This window comes from Oncorhynchus nerka, linkage group LG6, assembly GCF_034236695.1.
Source record: "Oncorhynchus nerka isolate Pitt River linkage group LG6, Oner_Uvic_2.0, whole genome shotgun sequence".
NCBI classification, from domain to species: domain Eukaryota; kingdom Metazoa; phylum Chordata; class Actinopteri; order Salmoniformes; family Salmonidae; genus Oncorhynchus; species Oncorhynchus nerka.
Window position 1 is genome coordinate 16,363,356 of NC_088401.1, and position 6,000 is coordinate 16,369,355.

The following is a 6,000-nucleotide window of genomic DNA, read 5'->3' on the forward strand; positions in this document are numbered from 1 at the left end:
GCATTTCACTGTAAGGTCTACACCTGTTGTATTCAGCATTTCACTGTAAGGTCTACTACACCTGTTGTATTCAGCATTTCACTGTGAGGTCTACACCTGTTGTATTCAGCATTTCACTGTGAGGTCTACACCTGTTGTATTCAGCATTTCACTGTGAGGTCTACACCTGTTGTATTCAGCATTTCACTGTGAGGTCTACACCTGTTGTATTCAGCATTTCACTGTGAGGTCTACACCTGTTGTATTCAGCATTTCACTGTGAGGTCTACACCTGTTGTATTCAGCATTTCACTGTAAGGTCTACTACACCTGTTGTATTCAGCATTTCACTGTGAGGTCTACACCTGTTGTATTCAGCATTTCACTGTGAGGTCTACACCTGTTGTATTCAGCATTTCACTGTGAGGTCTACACCTGTTGTATTCAGCATTTCACTGTGAGGTCTACACCTGATGTATTCAGCATTTCACTGTTAGGTCTACACCTGTTGTATTCAGCATTTCACTGTGAGGTCTACACCTGTTGTATTCAGCATTTCACTGTGAGGTCTACACCTGTTGTATTCAGCATTTCACTGTGAGGTCTACACCTGTTGTATTCAGCATTTCACTGTGAGGTCTACACCTGTTGTATTCAGCATTTCACTGTGAGGTCTACACCTGTTGTATTCAGCATTTCACTGTAAGGTCTACACCTGTTGTATTCAGCATTTCACTGTGAGGTCTACACCTGTTGTATTCAGCATTTCACTGTGAGGTCTACACCTGTTGTATTCGCATTTCACTGTAAGGTCTACTACACCTGTTGTATTCAGCATTTCACTGTGAGGTCTACACCTGTTGTATTCAGCATTTCACTGTGAGGTCTACTACACCTGTTGTATTCAGCATTTCACTATAAGATCTACACCTGTTGTATTCAGCATTTCACTGTAAGGTCTACTACACCTGTTGTATTCAGCATTTCACTGTGAGGTCTACTACACCTGTTGTATTCAGCATTTCACTGTGAAGTCTACTACACCTGTTGTATTCAGCATTTCACTGTGAGGTCTACTACACCTGTTGTATTCAGCATTTCACTATAAGATCTACACCTGTTGTATTCAGCATTTCACTGTGAGGTCTACTACACCTGTTGTATTCAGCATTTCACTGTGAGGTCTACTACACCTGTTGTATTCAGCATTTCACTGTGAGGTCTACTACACCTGTTGTATTCGGCATTTCACTGTGAGGTCTACTACACCTGTTGTATTCAGCATTTCACTGTGAGGTCTACTACACCTGTTGTATTCGGCATTTCACTGTGAGGTCTACTACACCTGTTGTATTCGGCATTTCACTGTGAGGTCTACTACACCTGTTGTATTCGGCATTTCACTGTGAGGTCTACACCTGTTGTATTCGGCATTTCACTGTGAGGTCTACTACACCTGTTGTATTCAGCATTTCACTGTGAGGTCTACACCTGTTGTATTCAGCATTTCACTGTGAGGTCTACTACACCTGTTGTATTCAGCATTTCATTTCACCTGTATTCAGCATTTCACTGTGAGGTCTACTACACCTGTTGTATTCAGCATTTCACTGTGTCTACACCTGTTGTATTCAGCATTTCTACTACACCTGTTGTATTCAGCATTTCACTGTGAGGTCTACACCTGTTGTATTCAGCATTTCACTGTGAGGTCTACACCTGTTGTATTCAGCATTTCACTGTGAGGTCTACTACACCTGTTGTATTCAGCATTTCACTGTGAGGTCTACACCTGTTGTATTCAGCATTTCACTGTGAGGTCTACTACACCTGTTGTATTCAGCATTTCACTGTGAGGTCTACTACACCTGTTGTATTCAGCATTTCACTGTAAGGTCTACTACACCTGTTGTATTCAGCATTTCACTGTGAGGTCTACTACACCTGTTGTATTCAGCATTTCACTGTGAGGTCTACACCTGTTGTATTCAGCATTTCACTGTGAGGTCTACACCTGTTGTATTCAGCATTTCACTGTAAGGTTTACTACACCTGTTGTATTCAGCATTTCACTGTGAGGTCTACTACACCTGTTGTATTCAGCATTTCACTGTGAGGTCTACTACACCTGTTGTATTCAGCATTTCACTGTGAGGTCTACTACACCTGTTGTATTCAGCATTTCACTGTGAGGTCTACTACACCTGTTGTATTCAGCATTTCACTGTGAGGTCTACTACACCTGTTGTATTCAGCATTTCACTGTGAGGTCTACTACACCTGCTGTATTCAACATTTCACTGTGAGGTCTACACCTGTTGTATTCAGCATTTCACTGTGAGGTCTACTACACCTGCTGTATTCAACATTTCACTGTGAGGTCTACACCTGTTGTATTCAGCATTTCACTGTGAGGTCTACTACACCTGTTGTATTCAGCATTTCACTGTGAGGTCTACTACACCTGTTGTATTCAGCATTTCACTGTGAGGTCTACACCTGTTGTATTCAGCATTTCACTGTGAGGTCTACACCTGTTGTATTCAGCATTTCACTGTGAGGTCTACTACACCTGTTGTATTTGGCATTTCACTGTGAGGTCTACACCTGTTGTATTCGGCATTTCACTGTGAGGTCTACTACACCTGTTGTATTCAGCATTTCACTGTGAGGTCTACACCTGTTGTATTCAGCATTTCACTGTGAGGTCTACACCTGTTGTATTCAGCATTTCACTGTGAGGTCTACACCTGTTGTATTCAGCATTTCACTGTGAGGTCTACACCTGTTGTATTCAGCATTTCACTGTGAGGTCTACACCTGTTGTATTCAGCATTTCACTGTGAGGTCTACACCTGTTGTATTCAGCATTTCACTGTGAGGTCTACACCTGTTGTATTCAGCATTTCACTGTGAGGTCTACACCTGTTGTATTCAGCATTTCACTGTGAGGTCTACTACACCTGTTGTATTCAGCATTTCACTGTGAGGTCTACTACACCTGTTGTATTCAGCATTTCACTGTGAGGTCTACTACACCTGTTGTATTCAGCATTTCACTGTGAGGTCTACACCTGTTGTATTCAGCATTTCACTGTGAGGTCTACACCTGTTGTATTCAGCATTTCACTGTGAGGTCTACACCTGTTGTATTCAGCATTTCACTGTGAGGTCTACACCTGTTGTATTCAGCATTTCACTGTGAGGTCTACACCTGTTGTATTCAGCATTTCACTGTAAGGTCTACTACACCTGTTGTATTCAGCATTTCACTGTGAGGTCTACACCTGTTGTATTCAGCATTTCACTGTGAGGTCTACACCTGTTGTATTCAGCATTTCACTGTGAGGTCTACACCTGTTGTATTCAGCATTTCACTGTGAGGTCTACACCTGTTGTATTCAGCATTTCACTGTGAGGTCTACACCTGTTGTATTCAGCATTTCACTGTGAGGTCTACACCTGTTGTATTCAGCATTTCACTGTGAGGTCTACACCTGTTGTATTCAGCATTTCACTGTAAGGTCTACTACACCTGCTGTATTCATCATTTCACTGTAAAGTCTACTGCACCTGTTGTATTCAGCATTTCACGAAGGTCTACACCTGTTGTATTCAGCATTTCACTGAGGTCTACACCTGTTGTATTCAGCATTTCACTGAGGTCTACACCTGTTGTATTCAGCATTTAACTAAGTTCTACACCTGTTGTATTCAGCATTTCACTGTGAGGTCTACTACACCTGTTGTATTCAGCATTTCACTGTGAGGTCTACTACACCTGTTGTATTCAGCATTTCACTGTGAGGTCTACACCTGTTGTATTCAGCATTTCACTGTGAGGTCTACTACACCTGTTGTATTCAGCATTTCACTGTGAGGTCTACTACACCTGTTGTATTCAGCATTTCACTGTGAGGTCTACACCTGTTGTATTCAGCATTTCACTGTGAGGTCTACACCTGTTGTATTCAGCATTTCACTGTGAGGTCTACACCTGTTGTATTCAGCATTTCACTGTGAGGTCTACTACACCTGTTGTATTCAGCATTTCACTGTGAGGTCTACTACACCTGTTGTATTCAGCATTTCACTGTGAGGTCTACTACACCTGTTGTATTCAGCATTTCACTGTGAGGTCTACTACACCTGTTGTATTCGGCATTTCACTGTGAGGTCTACTACACCTGTTGTATTCAGCATTTCACTGTGAGGTCTACTACACCTGTTGTATTCAGCATTTCACTGTGAGGTCTACTACACCTGTTGTATTCGGCATTTCACTGTGAGGTCTACTACACCTGTTGTATTCAGCATTTCACTGTGAGGTCTACACCTGTTGTATTCAGCATTTCACTGTGAGGTCTACACCTGTTGTATTCAGCATTTCACTGTGAGGTCTACACCTGTTGTATTCAGCATTTCACTGTGAGGTCTACTACACCTGTTGTATTCAGCATTTCACTGTAAGGTCTACTACACCTGTTGTATTCAGCATTTCACTGTGAGGTCTACTACACCTGTTGTATTCAGCATTTCACTGTGAGGTCTACACCTGTTGTATTCAGCATTTCACTGTGAGGTCTACACCTGTTGTATTCAGCATTTCACTGTGAGGTCTACACCTGTTGTATTCAGCATTTCACTGTGAGGTCTACACCTGTTGTATTCAGCATTTCACTGTGAGGTCTACTACACCTGTTGTATTCGGCATTTCACTGTGAGGTCTACTACACCTGTTGTATTCAGCATTTCACTGTGAGGTCTACACCTGTTGTATTCAGCATTTCACTGTGAGGTCTACACCTGTTGTATTCAGCATTTCACTGTGAGGTCTACACCTGTTGTATTCAGCATTTCACTGTGAGGTCTACTACACCTGTTGTATTCAGCATTTCACTGTAAGGTCTACTACACCTGTTGTATTCAGCATTTCACTGTGAGGTCTACACCTGTTGTATTCAGCATTTCACTGTGAGGTCTACACCTGTTGTATTCAGCATTTCACTGTGAGGTCTACACCTGTTGTATTCAGCATTTCACTGTGAGGTCTACACCTGTTGTATTCAGCATTTCACTGTGAGGTCTACTACACCTGTTGTATTCAGCATTTCACTGTGAGGTCTACACCTGTTGTATTCAGCATTTCACTGTGAGGTCTACACCTGTTGTATTCATCATTTCACTGTGAGGTCTACTACACCTGTTGTATTCAGCATTTCACTGTGAGGTCTACACCTGTTGTATTCAGCATTTCACTGTGAGGTCTACACCTGTTGTAAGTCAGCATTTCACTGTGAGGTCTACACCTGTTGTATTCAGCATTTCACTGTGAGGTCTACACCTGTTGTATTCAGCATTTCACTGTAAGGTCTACTACACCTGTTGTATTCAGCATTTCACTGTGAGGTCTACACCTGTTGTATTCAGCATTTCACTGTGAGGTCTACACCTGTTGTATTCAGCATTTCACTGTGAGGTCTACACCTGTTGTATTCAGCATTTCACTGTGAGGTCTACACCTGTTGTATTCAGCATTTCACTGTAAGGTCTACTACACCTGTTGTATTCAGCATTTCACTGTGAGGTCTACACCTGTTGTATTCAGCATTTCACTGTGAGGTCTACTACACCTGTTGTATTCAGCATTTCACTGTAAGGTCTACTACACCTGTTGTATTCAGCATTTCACTGTAAGGTCTACACCTGTTGTATTCAGCATTTCACTGTAAGGTCTACTACACCTGTTGTATTCAGCATTTCACTGTGAGGTCTACACCTGTTGTATTCAGCATTTCACTGTGAGGTCTACACCTGTTGTATTCAGCATTTCACTGTGAGGTCTACACCTGTTGTATTCAGCATTTCACTGTGAGGTCTACACCTGTTGTATTCAGCATTTCACTGTGAGGTCTACACCTGTTGTATTCAGCATTTCACTGTGAGGTCTACACCTGTTGTATTCAGCATTTCACTGTAAGGTCTACTACACCTGTTGTATTCAGCATTTCACTGTGAGGT